This window comes from Hyla sarda, chromosome 1, assembly GCF_029499605.1.
Source record: "Hyla sarda isolate aHylSar1 chromosome 1, aHylSar1.hap1, whole genome shotgun sequence".
NCBI classification, from domain to species: Eukaryota; Metazoa; Chordata; class Amphibia; order Anura; family Hylidae; genus Hyla; species Hyla sarda.
The window spans coordinates 255,838,606-255,857,714 of record NC_079189.1 but is presented as its reverse complement, the minus strand read 5'-3'; the positions used below and the strand labels follow the sequence as shown (position 1 = coordinate 255,857,714).

General features: G+C 49.4%; 13 pseudogenes; all 13 read right to left on the bottom strand.

The window, feature by feature from the left end:
* Positions 1-22: 22 nt before the first annotated feature.
* On the bottom strand, positions 23-142 carry LOC130335157 (5S ribosomal RNA; annotated as a pseudogene).
* A 5,782-nt stretch (positions 143-5,924) lies between these two features.
* LOC130352658 (5S ribosomal RNA) lies at positions 5,925-6,044 on the bottom strand (annotated as a pseudogene).
* Positions 6,045-7,496: 1,452 nt separating this feature from the next.
* LOC130352907 (5S ribosomal RNA) lies at positions 7,497-7,616 on the bottom strand (annotated as a pseudogene).
* A 462-nt stretch (positions 7,617-8,078) lies between these two features.
* LOC130328336 (5S ribosomal RNA) lies at positions 8,079-8,198 on the bottom strand (annotated as a pseudogene).
* A 434-nt stretch (positions 8,199-8,632) lies between these two features.
* On the bottom strand, positions 8,633-8,752 carry LOC130347263 (5S ribosomal RNA; annotated as a pseudogene).
* Positions 8,753-9,226: 474 nt separating this feature from the next.
* Positions 9,227-9,346, bottom strand: LOC130352452 (5S ribosomal RNA; annotated as a pseudogene).
* A 1,263-nt stretch (positions 9,347-10,609) lies between these two features.
* LOC130352131 (5S ribosomal RNA) lies at positions 10,610-10,729 on the bottom strand (annotated as a pseudogene).
* A 1,054-nt stretch (positions 10,730-11,783) lies between these two features.
* On the bottom strand, positions 11,784-11,903 carry LOC130352256 (5S ribosomal RNA; annotated as a pseudogene).
* A 284-nt stretch (positions 11,904-12,187) lies between these two features.
* Positions 12,188-12,307, bottom strand: LOC130334848 (5S ribosomal RNA; annotated as a pseudogene).
* Positions 12,308-12,983: 676 nt separating this feature from the next.
* On the bottom strand, positions 12,984-13,103 carry LOC130348824 (5S ribosomal RNA; annotated as a pseudogene).
* A 277-nt stretch (positions 13,104-13,380) lies between these two features.
* Positions 13,381-13,500, bottom strand: LOC130352255 (5S ribosomal RNA; annotated as a pseudogene).
* Positions 13,501-14,377: 877 nt separating this feature from the next.
* On the bottom strand, positions 14,378-14,497 carry LOC130322611 (5S ribosomal RNA; annotated as a pseudogene).
* A 1,633-nt stretch (positions 14,498-16,130) lies between these two features.
* LOC130334733 (5S ribosomal RNA) lies at positions 16,131-16,250 on the bottom strand (annotated as a pseudogene).
* Between the last annotated feature and the right edge of the window lie 2,859 nt (positions 16,251-19,109).

The following is a 19,109-nucleotide window of genomic DNA, read 5'->3' as shown; positions in this document are numbered from 1 at the left end:
GGAAGGCGGCAACAGAGCAAAATGTCAACGGCACCTGGGATTCCCAGCCAGTCTCCCATGCCAGTACTTACCGGGCCCTAAGCTGGGTAGCAGTCTACGATCTGACGAGAGCAGGCGCGTTCAGCTTAGGATGGCCATTGACAGCTTCATGCTTTTTATACTGTGCATTTAAGCATCAATAAATCCTTTTCGGAATCGGAGAGGAAGGCGGCAACAGAGCAAAATGTCAATAGCACCTTGGATTGCCAGCCAGTCTCCCATGCCCGTACTTGCCGGGCAGCAGTCTGCGATCTGACAAGAACAGGCACATTCAGCTTAGGATAGCCGTAGATGGCTTCACACAATGTATACTGTGGATTTAAGCATCAATAAATCCTTTTCGGAATCGGAACGGAAGGCGGCAACAGAGCAAAATGTCAACGGCAGCCGGGATTCCCAGCCAGTGTCCCATGCCTGTACTTACCGGGCACTAAGATCTGTACCAGTCTGCGATCTGACGAGAGCAGGAGCGTTAAGCTTAGGATGGCCGTCGACAGCTTCACACCTTGTATACTGTGGATTTAAGCATCAATAAATTCTTTTCGGGATCGGAGCAGAAGGCAGCAATAGAACAAAATGTCAACCGGGATTCCCAGCCAGTCTCCCATGCCAGTACTTACCGGGCCCTAAGCTGGGTAGCAGTCTGCGATCTGACGAGAGCAGGCGCGTTCAGCTTAGGATGGCTGTTGACATCTTCATGCATTGTATATTGTGGATTTAAGCATCAATAAATATTTTTATTAATCAGAGAGGAAGGCGGCAACAGAGCAAAATGTCAATGGCACCTTGGATTGCCAGCCAGTCTCCCACGCCGGTATCTGCCGGGCAGCAGTCTGCGATCGGAGGAGAGCAGACACGTTCAGCTTAGGATGGCCGTTGACAGCTTCATGCTTTTTATACTGTGCATTTAAGCATCAATAAATCCTTTTCGGAATCGGAACGGAAGGCGGCAACAGAGCAAAATGTCAACTGCACCCGGGATTCCCAGCCAGTCTCCCATGCCGGTACTTACTGGGCAGCAGTCTGCGATCTGACGAGAGCAGGCGCGTTCAGCTTAGGATGGCCGTTGACATCTTCACGCCTTGTATATTGTGGATTTAAGCATCAATAAATATTTTTTTAATCGGAGAGGAAGGCGGCAACAGAGCAAAATGTCAATGGTACCTTGGATTGCCAGCCAGTCTCCCATGCCGGTAACTGCCGGGCAGCAGTCTGCGATCTGAGGAGAGCAGGCACGTTCAGGCTTAGGATGGCCGTTGACAGCTTCACACCCTGTATTTTGTGGATTTAAGCATTAATAAATCCTTTTCCGAATCTGAGCGGAAGGCGGCAACAGATTAAAATGTCGACTGCACCCGGGATTCCCAGCCAGTCTCCCATGCGGGTACTTACCAGGCCCTAAGCTGGGTAGCAGTCTGCGACCTGACGAGAGCAGGCGCGTTCAGCTTAGGATGGCCGTTGACAGCTTCACACTTTGTATACTGTGGATTTAAGCATCAATAATAATTTTCGGACTCGGAGCCGAAACAGAGCATAATGTCAACTGCACCCGGGATTCCCAGCCAGTCTCCCATGCTGGTACTTACCAGGCCCGAAGCTGGGTAGCAGTCTGACGAGAACAGGCACATTCAGCTTAGGATGGCCGTAGACTTCTTCACACCCTGTATACTGTGGATTTAAGCATCAATAAATCCTTTTCGGAATCGGAGCGTAAGGCGGCAACAGAGCAAAATGTCAACGGCAACCGGGATTCCCAGCCAGTGTCCCATGCCAGTACTTACCGGGCCCTAAGATCTGTACCAGTCTGCGATCTGACGAGAGCAGGCGCGTTAAGCTTAGGATGGCCATTGACAGCTTCACGATTTTTATACTGTGCATTTAAGCATCAATAAATCCTTTTCGGAATCGGAACGGAAGGCGGCAACAGAGCAAAATGTCAACGGCAGCCGGGATTCCCAGCCAGTCTCCCATGCCGGTACTTACTGGGCCCTAAGCTGGGTAGCAGTCTGCGATCTGACGAGAGCAGGCGCGTTCAGCTTAGGATGGCCGTTGACATCTTCATGCATTGTATATTGTGGATTTAAGCATCAATAAATATTTTTATTAATCGGAGAGGAAGGCGGCAACAGAGCAAAATGTCAATGGCACCTTGGATTGCCAGCCAGTCTCCCATGCCGGTATCTGCCGGGCAGCAGTCTGCGATCTGAGGAGAGCAGACATGTTCAGCTTAGGATGGCCGTTGACAGCTTCACACCCTGTATATTGTGGATTTAAGCATCAATAAATCCTTTTCCGAATCGGAGCGGAAGGCGGCAACAGATTAAAATGTCAACTGCACCCGGGATTCCAGCCAGTCTACCATGCTGGTACTTACCAGGCCCTAAGCTGGGTAGCAGTCTGCAATCTGACGAGAGCAGGCGCGTTCAGCATAGGAAGGCCGTTGACAGCTTCACACTTTGTATACTGTGCATTTAAGCATCAATAAATCTTTTTCGGAATCGGAACGGAAGGCGGCAACAGAGCAAAATGTCAACGGCAACCGGGATTCCCAGCCAGTGTCCCATGCCAGTACTTACCGGGCCCTAAGATCTGTACCAGTCTGCGATCTGACGAGAGCAGGCACGTTAAGCTTAGGATGGCCATTGACAGCTTCACGATTTTTATACTGTGCATTTAAGCATCAATAAATCCTTTTCGGAATCGGAACGGAAGGCGGCAACAGAGCAAAATGTCAACGGCAGCCGGGATTCCCAGCCAGTCTCCCATGCCGGTACTTACTGGGCCCTAAGCTGGGTAGCAGTCTGCGATCTGACGAGAGCAGGCGCGTTCAGCTTAGGATGGCCGTTGACATCGTCACGCATTGTATAATGTGGATTTAAGCATCAATAAATATTTTTATTAATCGGAGAGGAAGGCGGCAACAGAGCAAAATGTCAATGGCACCTTGGATTGCCAGCCAGTCTCCTACGCCGGTATCTGCCGGGCAGCAGTCTGCGATCTGAGGAGAGCAGACACGTTCAGCTTAGGATGGCCGTTGACAGCTTCACACCCTGTATATTGTGGATTTAAGCATCAATAAATCCTTTTCCGAATCAGAGCGGAAGGCGGCAACAGATTAAAATGTCAACTGCACCCGGGATTCCAGCCAGTCTACCATGCTGGTGCTTACCAGGCCCTAAGCTGGGTAGCAGTCTGCAATCTGACGAGAGCAGGCGCGTTAAGCTTAGGATGGCTGTCGACAGCTTCACACCTTGTATACTGTGGATTTAAGCATCAATAAATTCTTTTCGGAATCGGAGCGGAAGGCAGCAATAGAGCAAAATGTCAACGGCACCTGGGATTCCCAGCCAGTCTCCCATGCCCGTACTTGCCGGGCAGCAGTCTGCGATCTGACAAGAACAGGCACATTCAGCTTAGGATAGCCGTAGAAGGCTTCACACAATGTATACTGTGGATTTAAGCATCAATAAATCCTTTTCGGAATCGGAACGGAAGGCGGCAACAGAGCAAAATGTCAACGGCAGCCGGGATTCCCAGCCAGTGTCCCATGCCGGTACTTACCGGGCACTAAGATCTGTACCAGTCTGCGATCTGACGAGAGCAGGCGCGTTAAGCTTAGGATGGCCGTCGACATCTTCACACCTTGTATACTGTTGATTTAAGCATCAATAAATTATTTTCGGAATCGGAGCGGAAGGCAGCAATAGAGCAAAATGTCAACGGCACCTGGGATTCCCAGCCAGTCTCCCATGCCAGTACTTACCGGACCCTAAGCTGGGTAGCAGTCTGCGATCTGACAAGAGCAGGCGCGTTCAGCTTAGGATGGCCATTGACAGCTTAATGCTTTTTATACTGTGCATTTAAGCATCAATAAATCCTTTTCGAAATCGGAACGGAAGGCGGCAACAGAGCAAAATGTCAACTGCACCCGGGATTCCCAGCCAGTCTCCCATGCCGGTACTTACTGGGCCCTAAGCTGGGTAGCAGTCTGCGATCTGACGAGAGCAGGCGCGTTCAGCTTAGGATGGCCGTTGACAGCTTCACACTTTGTATACTGTGGATTTAAGCATCAATAAATATTTTTTTAATCGGAGAGGAAGGCGGCAACAGAGCAAAATGTCAATGGCACCTTGGATTGCCAGCCAGTCTCCCATGCCGGTAACTGCCGGGCAGCAGTCTGCGATCTGAGGAGAGCAGGCACGTTCAGGCTTAGGATGGCCGTTGACAGCTTCACACCCTGTATATTGTGGATTTAAGCATCAATAAATCCTTTTCCGAATCGGAGCGGAAGGCGGCAACAGATTAAAATGTCAACTGCACCCGGGATTCCCAGCCAGTCTCCCATGCTGGTACTTACCAGGCCCTAAGCTGGGTAGCAGTCTGCGATCTGACGAGAGCAGGCGCGTTCAGCTTAGGATAGCCGTTGACAGCTTCACACTTTGTATACTGTGGATTTAAGCATCAATAAATAATTTTCGGAATCGGAGCAGAAACAGAGCAAAATGTCAACTGCACCCGGGATTCCCAGCCAGTCTCCCATGCTGGTACTTACCAGGCGCGAAGCTGGGTAGCAGTCTGCGATCTGACGAGAACAGGCACATTCAGCTTAGGATGGCCGTAGACATCTTCACACCCTGTATACTGTGGATTTAAGCATCAATAAATCCTTTTCGGAATCGGAACGGAAGGCGGCAACAGAGCAAAATGTCAACTGCACCCGGGATTCCCAGCCAGTCTCCCATGCCGGTACTTACTGGGCAGCAGTCTGCGATCTGACGAGAGCAGGCGCGTTCAGCTTAGGATGGCCGTTGACATCTTCACGCCTTGTATATTGTGGATTTAAGCATCAATAAATATTTTTTTAATCGGAGAGGAAGGCGGCAACAGAGCAAAATGTCAATGGCACCTTGGATTGCCAGCCAGTCTCCCATGCCGGTAACTGCCGGGCAGCAGTCTGCGATCTGAGGAGAGCAGGCACGTTCAGGCTTAGGATGGCCGTTGACAGCTTCACACCCTGTATATTGTGGATTTAAGCATCAATAAATCCTTTTCCGAATCGGAGCGGAAGGCGGCAACAGATTAAAATGTCAACTGCACCCGGGATTCCAGCCAGTCTACCATGCTGGTACTTACCAGGCCCTAAGCTGGGTAGCAGTCTGCGATCTGACGAGAGCAGGCGCGTTCAGCTTAGGATGGCCGTTGACAGCTTCATACTTTGTATACTGTGGATTTAAGCATCAATAAATAATTTTCGGAATCGGAGCAGAAACAGAGCAAAATGTCAACTGCACCCGGGATTCCCAGCCAGTCTCCCATGCTGGTACTTACCAGGCCCGAAGCTGGGTAGCAGTCTGCAATCTGACGAGAACAGACACATTCAGCTTAGGATGGCCATAGACATTTTCACACCCTGTATACTGTGGATTTAAGCATCAATAAATCCTTTACGGAATCGGAGCGGAAGGCGGCAACAGAGCAAAATGTCAACGACACATGGGATTCCCAGTCAGTCTCCCATGCTGGTACTTACCGGGCCCTAAGCTGGGTAGCAATCTGCGATCTGACGAGAACAGGCGCGATCAGCTTAGGTTGGCCGTTGACATCTTCTTGTCCTTTATACTGTGCATTTAAGCATCAATAAATCCTTTTCGGAATCGGAACGGAAGGCGGCAACAGAGCAAAATGTCAACGGCAGCCGGGATTCCCAGCCAGTGTCCCATGCCGGTACTTACCGGGCCCTAAGATCTGTACCAGTCTGCGATCTGACGAGAGCAGGCGCGTTAAGCTTAGGATGGCCGTCGACAGCTTCACACCTTGTATACTGTGGATTTAAGCATCAATAAATTCTTTTCGGAATCGGAGCGGAAGGCAGCAATAGAGCAAAATGTCAACGGCACCTGGGATTCCCAGCCAGTCTCCCATGCTGGTACTTACCGGGCCCTAAGCTGGGTAGCAGTCTGCGATCTGACGAGAGCAGGCGCGTTCAGCTTAGGATGGCCATTGACAGCTTCATGCTTTTTATACTGTGCATTTAAGCATCAATAAATCCTTTTCGGAATCGGAGCGGAAGGCGGCTACAGAGCAAAATGTCAACAACACCTGGGATTCCCAGCCAGCCTCCCATGCTGGTACTTACTGGGCCCTAAGATGGGTAGCAGTCTGCGATCTGACGAGAGCAGGCGCGTTCAGCTTAACGCCCTTTATACTGGACATTTAAGCATCAATAAATCCTTTTCCGAATCGGAGCGGAAGGCGGCAACAGATTAAAATGTCAACTGCACCCGGGATTCCCAGCCAGTCTCCCATGCCAGTACTTACCAGGCCCTAAACTGGGTAGCAGTCTGCGATCTGACGAGAGCAGGCGCGTTCAGCATAGGATGGCCGTTGACAGCTTCACACTTTGTATACTGTGCATTTAAGCATCAATAAATCCTTTTCGGAATCGGAACGGAAGGCGGCAACAGAGCAAAATGTCAACGGCAACCGGGATTCCCAGCCAGTGTCCCATGCCAGTACTTACCGGGCCCTAAGATCTGTACCAGTCTGCGATCTGACGAGAGCAGGCGCGTTAAGCTTAGGATGGCCATTGACAGCTTCACGATTTTTATACTGTGCATTTAAGCATCAATAAATCCTTTTCGGAATCGGAACGGAAGGCGGCAACAGAGCAAAATGTCAACGGCAGCCGGGATTCCCAGCCAGTCTCCCATGCCGGTACTTACTGGGCCCTAAGCTGGGTAGCAGTCTGCGATCTGACGAGAGCAGGCGCGTTCAGCTTAGGATGGCCGTTGACATCTTCACGCATTGTATAATGTGGATTTAAGCATCAATAAATATTTTTATTAATCGGAGAGGAAGGCGGCAACAGAGCAAAATGTCAATGGCACCTTGGATTGCCAGCCAGTCTCCCACGCCGGTATCTGCCGGGCAGCAGTCTGCGATCTGACGAGAGCAGGCGCGTTCAGCTTAGGATGGCCGTTGACAGCTTCACGCCCTTTATACTGTGCATTTAAGCATCAATAAATCCTTTTCGGAATCGGAGAGGAAGGCGGCAACAGAGCAAAATGTCAAAAGCACCTTGGATTGCCAGCCAGTCTCCCATGCCCGTACTTGCCGGGCAGCAGTCTGCAATCTGACAAGAACAGGCACATTCAGCTAAGGATAGCCGTAGACGGCCTCACACAATGTATACTGTGGATTTAAGCATCAATAAATCCTTTTCGGAATCGGAACGGAAGGCGGCAACAGAGCAAAATGTCAACGGCAGCCGGGATTCCCAACCAGTGTCCCATGCCGGTACTTACCGGGCCCTAAGATCTGTACCAGTCTGCGATCTGACGAGAGCAGGCGCGTTAAGCTTAGGATGGCCGTCGACAGCTTCACACCTTGTATACTGTGGATTTAAGCATCAATAAATTCTTTTCGGAATCGAAGCGGAAGGCAGCAATAGAGCAAAATGTCAACAGCAACCGGGATTCCCAGGCAGTCTCCCATGCCAGTACTTACCGGGCCCTAAGCTGGGTAGCAGTCTGCGATCTGACGAGCGCAGGCGCGTTCAGCTTAGGATGGCCATTGACAGCTTCATGCTTTTTATACTGTGCATTTAAGCATCAATAAATCCTTTTCGGAATCGGAACGGAAGGCGGCAACAGAGCAAAATGTCAACTGCACCCGGGATTCCCAGCCAGTCTCCCATGCCGGTACTTACTGGGCAGCAGTCTGCGATCTGACGAGAGCAGGCGCGTTCAGCTTAGGATGGCCGTTGACATCTTCACGCCTTGTATATTGTGGATTTAAGCATCAATAAATATTTTTTTAATCGGAGAGGAAGGCGGCAACAGAGCAAAATGTCAATGGCACCTTGGATTGCCAGCCAGTCTCCCATGCCGGTAACTGCCGGGCAGCAGTCTGCGATCTGAGGAGAGCAGGCACGTTCAGGCTTAGGATGGCCGTTGACAGCTTCACACCCTGTATATTGTGGATTTAAGCATCGATAAATCTTTTTCCGAATCGGAGCGGAAGGCGGCAACAGATTAAAATGTCAACTGCACCCGGGATTCCCAGCCAGTCTCCCATGCTGGTACTTACCAGGCCCTAAGCTGGGTAGCAGTCTGCGATCTGACGAGAGCAGGCGCTTTCAGCTTAGGATGGCCGTTGACAGCTTCACACTTTGTATACTGTGGATTTAAGCAGCAATAAATAATTTTCGGAATCGGAGCAAAATGTCAACTGCACCCGGGATTCCCAGCCAGTCTCCCATGCTGGTACTTACCAGGCCCTAAGCTGGGTAGCAGTCTGCGATCTGACGAGAGCAGGCACGTTCAGCTTAGGATGGCCGTTGACAGCTTCTTGCCCTTTATACTGTGCATTTAAGCATCAATAAATCCTTTTCGGAATCGGAAACGGAAGGCGGCAACAGAGCAAAATGTCAACGGCAGCCGGGATTCCCAGCCAGTGTCCCATGCCGGTACTTACCGGGCCCTAAGATCTGTACCAGTCTGCGATCTGACAAGAGCAGGCGCGTTAAGCTTAGGATGGCCGTCGACAGCTTCACACCTTGTATACTGTGGATTTAAGCATCAATAAAGCAAAATGTCAACGGCACCCGGGATTCCCAGCCAGTCTCCTATGCCAGTACTTACCGGGCCCTAAGCTGGGTAGCAGTCTGCGATCTGACAAGAGCAGGCGCGTTCAGCTTAGGATGGCCATTGACAGCTTCATGCTTTTTATACTGTGCATTTAAGCATCAATAAATCCTTTTCGGAATCGGAGAGGAAGGCGGCAACAGAGCAAAATGTCAATAGCACCTTGGATTGCCAGCCAGTCTCCCATGCCCGTACTTGCCGGGCAGCAGTCTGCGATCTGACAAGAACAGGCACATTCAGCTTAGGATAGCCGTAGACGGCTTCACACAATGTATACTGTGGATTTAAGCATCAATAAATCCTTTTCGGAATCGGAACGGAAGGCGGCAACAGAGCAAAATGTCAACGGCAGCCGGGATTCCCAGCCAGTGTCCCATGCCGGTACCTACCGGGCCCTAAGATCTGTACCAGTCTGCGATCTGACGAGAGCAGGCGCGTTAAGCTTAGGATGGCCGTCGACAGCTTCACACCTTGTATACTGTGGATTTAAGCATCAATAAATTATTTTCGGAATCGGAGCGGAAGGCAGCAATAGAGCAAAATGTCAACGGCACCCGGGATTCCCAGCCAGTCTCCCATGCCAGTACTTACCGGGCCCTAAGCTGGGTAGCAGTCTGCAATCTGACGAGAGCAGGCGCGTTCAGCTTAGGATGGCCATTGACAGCTTCATGCTTTTTATACTGTGCATTTAAGCATCAATAAATCCTTTTCGGAATCGGAACGGAAGGCGGCAACAGAGCAAAATGTCAACTGCACCCGGGATTCCCAGCCAGTCTCCCATGCCGGTACTTACTGGGCCCTAAGCTGGGTAGCAGTCTGCGATCTGACGAGAGCAGGCGCGTTCAGCTTAGGATGGCCATTGACATCTTCATGCCTTGTATATTGTGGATTTAAGCATCAATAAATATTTTTTTAATCGGAGAGGAAGGCGGCAACAGAGCAAAATGTCAATGGCACCTTGGATTGCCAGCCAGTCTCCCATGCCGGTAACTGCCGGGCAGCAGTCTGCGATCTGAGGAGAGCAGGCACGTTCAGGCTTAGGATGGCCGTTGACAGCTTCACACCCTGGATGTTGTGGATTTAAGCATCAATAAATACTTTTCCGAATCGGAGCGGAAGGCGGCAACAGATTAAAATGTCAACTGCACCCGGGATTCCCAGCCAGTCTCCCATGCTGGTACTTACCAGGCCCTAAGCTGGGTAGCAGTCTGCGATCTGACAAGAACAGGCGCGTTCAGCTTAGGATGGCCGTTGACAGCTTCACACTTTGTATACTGTGGATTTAAGCATCAGTAAATAATTTTCGGAATCGGAGCAGAAACAGAGCAAAATGTCAACTGCACCCGGGATTCCCAGCCAGTCTCCCATGCTGGTAATTACCAGGCCCGAAGCTGGGTGGCAGTCTGCGATCTGACGAGAACAGGCGCATTCAGCTTAGGATGGCTGTAGACATCTTCACACCCTGTATACTGTGGATTTAAGCATCAATAAATCCTTTTCGGAATCGGAGCGTAAGGCGGCAACAGAGCAAAATGTCAACGGCAGCCGGGATTCCCAGCCAGTGTCCCATGCCGGTACTTACCGGGCCCTAAGATCTGTTCCAGTCTGCGATCTGACGAGATCAGGCGCGTTAAGCTTAGGATGGCCGTCGACAGCTTCACACCTTGTATACTGTGGATTTAAGCATCAATAAATCCTTTTCGGACTCGGAGAGAAAGGCGGCAACAGAGCAAAATGTCAATAGCACTTTGGATTGCCAGCCAGTCTCCCATGCCCATACTTGCCGGGCAGCAGTCTGCGATCTGACAAGAACAGGCACATTCAGCTTAGGATAGCCGTAGACGGCTTCACACCCTGTATACTGTGGATTTAAGCATCAATAAATCTTTTTCGGAATCGAAGCGGAAGGCGGCTACAGAGCAAAATGTCAACAACACCTGGGATTCCCAGCCAGTCTCCCATGCTGGTACTTACCGGGCCCTAAGCTGGGTAGCAGTCTGCGATCTGACGAGAGCAGGCGCGTTCAGCTTAGGATGGCCGTTGTCAGCTTCACACTTTGTATACTGTGGATTTAAGCATCAATAAATAATTTTCGGAATTGGAGCAGAAACAGAGCAAAATGTCAACTGCACCCGGGATTCCCAGCCAGTCTCCCATGCTGGTACTTACCAGGCCCGAAGCTGGGTAGCAGTCTGCGATTTGACGAGAACAGGCGCATTCAGCTTAGGATGGCCGTAGCCATCTTCACACCCTGTATACTGTGGATTTAAGCATCAATAAATCCTTTTCGGAATCAGAGAGGAAGGCGGCAACAGAGCAAAATGTCAATAGCACCTTGGATTGCCAGCCAGTCTCCCATGCCCGTACTTGCCGGGCAGCAGTCTGCGATCTGACAAGAACAGGCACATTCAGCTTAGGATAGCCGTAGACGGCTTCTCACCCTGTATACTGTGGATTTAAGCATCAATAAATCCTTTTCGGAATCGGAATGCAAGGCGGCTACAGAGCAAAATGTCAACAACACCTGGGATTCCCAGCCAGTCTCCCATGCTGGTACTTACTGGGCCCTAAGCTGGGTAGCAGTCTGCGATCTGACGAGAGCAGGCGCGTTCAGCTTAGGATGGCTGTTGACAGCTTCACACTTTGTATACTGTGGATTTAAGCATCAATAAATAATTTTCGGAATCGGAGCAGAAACAGAGCAAAAGGTTAACTGCACTCGAGATTCCCAGCCAGTCTCCCATGCTGGTACTTACCAGGCCCGAAGCTGGGTAGCAGTCTGCGATCTGACGAGAACAGGCGCATTCAGCTTAGGATGGCCGTAGACATCTTCACACCCTGTATACTGTGGATTTAAGCATCAATAAATCCTTTTCGGAATCGGAGAGGCAGGCGGCAACAGAGCAAAATGTCAATAGCACCTTGGATTGCCAGCCAGTCTCCCATGCCCGTACTTGCCGGGCAGCAGTCTGCGATCTGACAAGAACAGGCACATTCAGCTTAGGATAGCCATAGACGGCTTCTCACCCTGTATACTGTGGATTAAAGCATCAATAAATCCTTTTCGGAATCGGAACGCAAGGCGGCTACAGAGCAAAATGTCAACAACACCTGGGATTCCCAGCCAGTCTCCCATGCTGGTACTTACCGGGCCCTAAGCTGGGTAGCAGTCTGCGATCTGACGAGAGCAGGCGCGTTCAGCTTAGGTTGGCCGTTGACATGTTCTCGTCCTTTATACTGTGCATTTAAGCATCAATAAATCCTTTTCGGAATCGAAACGGAAGGCGGCAACAGAGCAAAATGTCAACAGCAGCCGGGATTCCCAGCCAGTGTCCCATGCCGGTACTTACCGGGCCCTAAGATCTGTACCAGTCTGCGATCTGACGAGAGCAGGCGCGTTAAGCTTAGGATGGCCGTCGACAGCTTCACACCTTGTATACTGTGGATTTAAGCATCAATAAATTATTTTCGGAATCGGAGCGGAAGGCAGCAATAGAGCAAAATGTCAACGGCACCTGGGATTCCCAGCCAGTCTCCCATGCCAGTACTTACCGGGCCCTAAGCTGGGTAGCAGTCTGCGATCTGACGAGAGCAGGCGCGTTCAGCTTAGGATGGCCATTGACAGCTTCATGCTTTTTATACTGTGCATTTAAGCATCAATAAATCCTTTTCGGAATCGGAGCGTAAGGCGGCAACAGAGCAAAATGTCAACGGCAGCCGGGATTCCCAGCCAGTGTCCCATGCCGGTACTTACTGGGCCCTAAGCTGGGTGGCAGTCTGCGATCTGACGAGAGCAGGCGCGTTCAGCTTAGGATGGCCATTGACAGCTTCATGCTTTTTATACTGTGCATTTAAGCATCAATAAATCCTTTTCGGAATCGGAACGGAAGGCGGCAACAGAGCAAAATGTCAACTGCACCCGGGATTCCCAGCCAGTCTCCCATGCCGGTACTTACTGGGCCCTAAGCTGGGTAGCAGTCTGCGATCTGACGAGAGCAGGCGCGTTCAGCTTAGGATGGCCGTTGACATCTTCCCGCCTTGTATATTGTGGATTTAAGCATCAATAAATATTTTTTTAATCGGAGAGGAAGGCGGCAACAGAGCAAAATGTCAATGGCACCTTGGATTGCCAGCCAGTCTCCCATGCCGGTAACTGCCGGGCAGTAGTCTGCGATCTGAGGAGAGCAGGCACGTTCAAGCTTAGGATGGCCGTTGACAGCTTCACACCCTGTATATTGTGGATTTAAGCATCAATAAATCCTTTTCCGAATCGGAGAGGAAGGCGGCAACAGATTAAAATGTCAACTGCACCCGGGATTCCCAGCCAGTCTCCCATGCTGGTACTTACCAGGCCCTAAGCTGGGTAGCAGTCTGCGATCTGACGAGAGCAGGCGCGTTCAGCTTAGGATGGCCGTTGACAGCTTCACACTTTGTATACTGTGGATTTAAGCATCAAAAAATAATTTTCGGAATCGGAGCAGAAACAGAGCAAAATGTCAACTGCACCTGGGATTCCCAGCCAGTCTCCCATGCTGGTACTTACCAGGCCCGAAGCTGGGTAGCAGTCTGCGATCTGACGAGAACAGGCTCATTCAGCTTAGGATGGCCGTAGACATCTTCACACCCTGTATACTGTGGATTTAAGCATCAATAAATCCTTTTCGGAATCGGAGTGGAAGGCGGCAACAGAGCAAAATGTCAACAACACCTGGGATTCCCAGCCAGTCTCCCATGCTGGTACTTACCGGGCCCTAAGCTGGGTAGCAGTCTGCGATCTGACGAGAGCAGGCGCGTTCAGCTTAGGTTGGCCGTTGACATCTTCTTGTCCTTTATACTGTGCATTTAAGCATCAATAAATCCTTTTCGGAATCGGAACGGAAGGCGGCAACAGAGCAAAATGTCAACAGCAGTCGGGATTCCCAGCCAGTGTCCCATGCCGGTACTTACCGGGCCCTAAGATCTGTACCAGTCTGCGATCTGACGAGAGCAGGCGCGTTAAGCTTAGGATGGCCGTCGACAGCTTCACACCTTGTATACTGTGGATTTAAGCATCAATAAATTCTTTTCGGAATCAGAGCGGAAGGCAGCAATAAAGCAAAATGTCAACGGCACCTGGGATTCCCAGCCAGTCTCCCATGCCAGTACTTACCAGGCCCTAAGCTGGGTAGAAGTCTGCCATCTGACGAGAGCAGGCGCGTTCAGCTTAGGATGGCCATTGACAGCTTCATGCTTTTTATACTGTGCATTTAAGCATCAATAAATCCTTTTCGGAATCGGAGAGGAAGGCGGCAACAGAGCAAAATGTCAATAGCACCTTGGATTGCCAGCCAGTCTCCCATGCCGTACTTGCCGGGCAGCAGTCTGCGATCTGACAAGAACAGGCACATTCAGCTTAGGATAGCCGTAGACGGCTTCACACAATGTATACTGTGGATTTAAGCATCAATAAATCCTTTTCGGAATCGGAACGGAAGGCGGCAACAGAGCATAATGTCAACGGCAGCCGGGATTCCCAGCCAGTGTCCCATGCCGGTACTTACCGGGCCCTAAGATCTGTACCAGTCTGCGATCTGACGAGAGCAGGCGCGTTAAGCTTAGGATGGCCGTCGACAGCTTCACACCTTGTATACTGTGGATTTAAGCATCAATAAATTATTTTCGGAATCGGAGCGGAAGGCAGCAATAGAGCAAAATGTCAACGGCACCCGGGATTCCCAGCCAGTCTCCCATGCCAGTACTTACCGGGCCCTAAGCTGGGTAGCAGTCTGCGATCTGACGAGAGCAGGCGCGTTCAGCTAAGGATGGCCATTGACAGCTTCATGCTTTTTATACTGTGCATTTAAGCATCAATAAATCCTTTTCGGAATCCGAGCGGAAGGCGGCTACAGAGCAAAATGTCAACAACACCTGGGATTCCCAGCCAGTCTCCCATGCTGGTACTTACTGGGCCCTAAGCTGGGTAGCAGTCTGCGATCTGACGAGAGCAGGCGCGTTCAGCTTAGGATGGCCGTTGACAGCTTCACGCCCTTTATACTGTGCATTTAAGCATCAATAAATCCTTTTCCGAATCGGAGCGGAAGGCGGCAACAGATTAAAATGTCAAATGCACCCGGGATTCCCAGCCAGTCTCCCATGCTGGTACTTACCAGGCCCTAAGCTGGGTAGCAGTCTGCGATCTGACGAGAGCAGGCGCGTTCAGCATAGGATGGCCGTTGACAGCTTCACACTTTGTATACTGTGCATTTAAGCATCAATAAATCCTTTTCGGAATCGGAACGGAAGGCGGCAACAGAGCAAAATGTCAATGGACACCGGGATTCCCAGCCAGTGTCCCATGCCATGCCAGTACTTACCGGGCCCTAAGATCTGTACCAGTCTGCGATCTGACGAGAGCAGGCGCGTTAAGCTTAGGATGGTCATTGACAGCTTCACGATTTTTATACTGTGCATTTAAGCATCAATAAATCCTTTTCGGAATCGAAACGGAAGGCGGCAACAGAGCAAAATATCAACGGCAGCCGGGATTCCCAGCCAGTCTCCCGTGCCGGTACTTACTGGGCCCTAAGCTGGGTAGCAGTCTGCGATCTGACGAGAGCATGCGCGTTCAGCTTAGGATGGCCGTTGACATCTTCTCGCATTGTATAATGTGGATTTAAGCATCAATAAATATTTTTATTAATCGGAGAGGAAGGCGGCAACAGAGCAAAATGTCAATGGCACCTTGGATTGCCAGCCAGTCTCCCACGCCGGTATCTGCGGTTGACAGCTTCACACTTTGTATACTGTGGATTTAAGCATCAATAAATAATTTTCGGAAATCGGAGCAGAAACAGAGCAAAATGTCAACTGCACCCGGGATTCCCAGCCAGTCTCCCATGCTGGTACTTACCAGGCCCGAGGCTGGGTAGCAGCCTGCGATCTGACGAGAACAGACACATTCAACTTAGGATGGCCGTAGACATCTTCACACTCTGTATACTGTGGATTTAAGCATCAATAAATCCTTTACGGAATCGGAGCGGAAGGCGGCAACAGAGCAAAATGTCAACGACACCTGGGATTCCCAGTCAGTCTCCCATGCTGGTACTTACCGGGCCCTAAGCTGGGTAGCAGTCTGCGATCTAACGAGAGTAGGCGCGTTCAGCTTAGGTTGGCCGTTGACATCTTCTCGTCCTTTATACTGTGCATTTAAGCATCAATAAATCCTTTTCGGAATCGGAACGGAAGGCGGCAACAGAGCAAAATGTCAACAGCAGCCGGGATTCCCAGCCAGTGTCCCATGCCGGTACTTACCGGGCCCTAAGATCTGTACCAGTCTGCGATCTGACGAGAGCAGGCGCGTTAAGCTTAGGATGGCCGTCGACAGCTTCACACCTTGTATACTGTGGATTTAAGCATCAATAAATTCTTTTCGGAATCGGAGCGGAAGGCAGCAATAGAGCAAAATGTCAACGGCACCTGGGATTCCCAGCCAGTCTCCCATGCCAGTACTTACCGGGCCCTAAGCTGGGTAGCAGTCTGCGATCTGACGAGAGCAGGCGCGTTCAGCTTAGGATGGCCATTGACAGCTTCATGCTTTTTATACTGTGCATTTAAGCATCAATAAATCCTTTTCGGAATCGGAGAAGAAGGCGGCAACAGAGCAAAATGTCGATAGCACCTTGGATTGCCAGCCAGTCTCCCATGCCCGTACTTGCCGGGCAGCAGTCTGCGATCTGACAAGAACAGGCACATTCAGCTTAGGATAGCCGTAGACGGCTTCACACAATGTATCCTGTGGATTTAAGCATCAATAAATCCTTTTCGGAATCGGAACGGAAGGCGGCAACAGAGCAAAATGTCAACGGCAGCCGGGATTCCCAGCCAGTGTCCCATGCCGTTACCTACCGGGCCCTAAGATCTGTACCAGTCTGCGATGTGACGAGAGCAGGCGCGTTAACCCCTTCAGGACCAAGCCCATTTTGGCCTTAAGGACCAGAGCGTTTTTTGCACATCTGACCACTGTCACTTTAAACATTAATAACTCTGGAATGCTTTTAGTTATCATTCTGATTCCGAGATTGTTTTCTCGTGACATATTCTACTTTAACATGGTGGTACATTTTTGTGGTAACTTGCATCCTTTCCTTGTGAAAAATCCTAAAATTTGATGAAAAATTTGAAAATTTTGCATTTTTCTAACTTTGAAGCTCTCTGCTTGTAAGGAAAATGTATATTACAAATAAAAAATTTTTTTATTCACATATACAATATGTCTACTTTATGTCTGCATCATAAAAGTGACGAGTTTTTACTTTTGGAAGACACCGGAGGGCTTCAAAGTTCAGCAGCAATTTTCCAATTTTTCACAAAATTTTCAGACTCAATCAGGGACCAGTTCAGGTTTGAAGTGGATTTGAAGGGTCTTCTTATTAGAAATACCCCACAAAAGACCCCATTATAAAAACTGCACCCCCCAAAGGATTCAAAATGACATTCAGTCATCATTTTAACCCTTTAGGTGTTTCACAGGAATAGAAGCAAAGTGAAGGAGAAAATTCACAATCTTCATTTTTTACACTCGCATGTTCTTGTAGACCCAATTTTTAAATTTTTACAAGGGGTAAAAGGAGAAAATGTATACTTATATTTGTAGCCCAATTTCTCTCGAGTAAGCACATACCTCATATGTCTATGTAAAGTGTTCGGCGGGCGCAGTAGAGGGCTCAGAAGGGAAAGAGCGATAAGGGGATTTTGGAGAGTACGTTTTTCTGAAATGGTTTTTGGGGGCATGTTGCATTTAGGAAGCCCTTATGGTGCCAGAACAGCAAAAAACCCTCACATGGCATACCATTTTGGAAACTAGACCCCTTGAGGTACGTAACAAGGAATAAAGTGAGCCTTAATACCCCACAGGTGTTTCACGACTTTTGCATATGTAAAAAAACATTTTTTTTTTCACTAAAATGTGTGTTTCCCCCCAAATTTCACATTTTTCCAAGGGTTAATAGCAGGAAATACCCCCAATATTTGTAACCCCTTCTCTTCTGAGTATGGAGGTACCCCATAAGTTGACCTGAAGTGCACTATGGGTGAACTACAATGCTCAGAAGAGAAGGAGTCATATTTGGCTTTTTGAGAGCAAATTTTGCTCGGGGGGCATGTCGCATTTAGGAAGCCCCTATGGTGCCAGAACAGCAAAAAATACCCACATGGCATACCATTTGGGAAACTAGACCCCTTGAGGAATGTAATAAGGAATAAAGTGAGCCTTATTACCCCACAGGTGTTTCATGACTTTTGCATATGTAAAAAAAAAAATAATAATTTCCACTAAAATGTGTGTTTCCCCCCTAATTTCACCTTTTTGCAAGGGTTAATAGCAGAAAATACTCCCCAAAATTTGTAACCCCATCTCTTCTGAGTATGGAGGTACCCCATAAGTTAACCTGAAGTGCACTATGGGCGAACTACAATGCTCAGAAGAGAAGGAGTCATATTTGGCTTTTTGAGAGCAAATTTTGCTCGGGGAGCATGTCGCATTTAGGAAGCCCCTAAGGTGCCAGAACAGCAAAAAAAAACACACATGGCATACCATTTTGGAAACTAGACCCCTTGAGGAACGTAACAAGGGGTACAGTGAGCATTTGCCCCCCACTGGTGTCTGACAGATCTTTGGAACAGTGGGCTGTACAAGTTTTCATTTTCATGGACCACTGTTCCAAAGATCCGTCAGACACCTGTGGGGGGTAAATTCTCACTGCACCCCTCATTACATTCCGTGAGGGGTGTCGTTTCCGAAATGGGGTCACATGTGGGGTTTTGTTTTTTTTGCGTTTGTCAAAACCGCTGTAACAATCAGCCACCCCTGTGCAAATCACCTCAAATGTACATGGTGCGCTCTCCCTTCTGGGCCTTGTTGTGCGCCCCCAGAGCACTTTGCCCTCACATATGGGGTATCTCTGTAGTCGGGAGAAATTGCGTTACAAATTTTGGGGGGCTTTTTTCCCTTTTACCTCTTGTGAAAATGTAAAGTATAGGGCAACATCAGCATGTTAGTGTAAAAAATAAAAAAATTTTACACTAACATTCTGGTGTAGACCCCAACATTTCCTTTTCATGAAGGGTTAAAGAAGAAAAAGCCCCCCAAACCTTGTAACGCAATTTCTCCCGAGTACGGCGATACCCCATATGTCGCCCTAAACTGTTGCCCTGAAATACGACAGGGCTCCAAAGTGAGAGCGCCATGTGCATTTGAGGCCTAAATTAGGGATTTGCATAGGGGTGGACATAGGGGTATTCTACGCCAGTGATTCCCAAACAGGGTGCCTCCAGCTGTTGCAAAACTCCCAGCATGCCTGGACAGTCAACGGCTGTCCGACAATACTGGGAGTTGTTGTTTTTCAACAGCTGGAGGCTCTGCTTTGGAAACAGTGGTGTACCGGA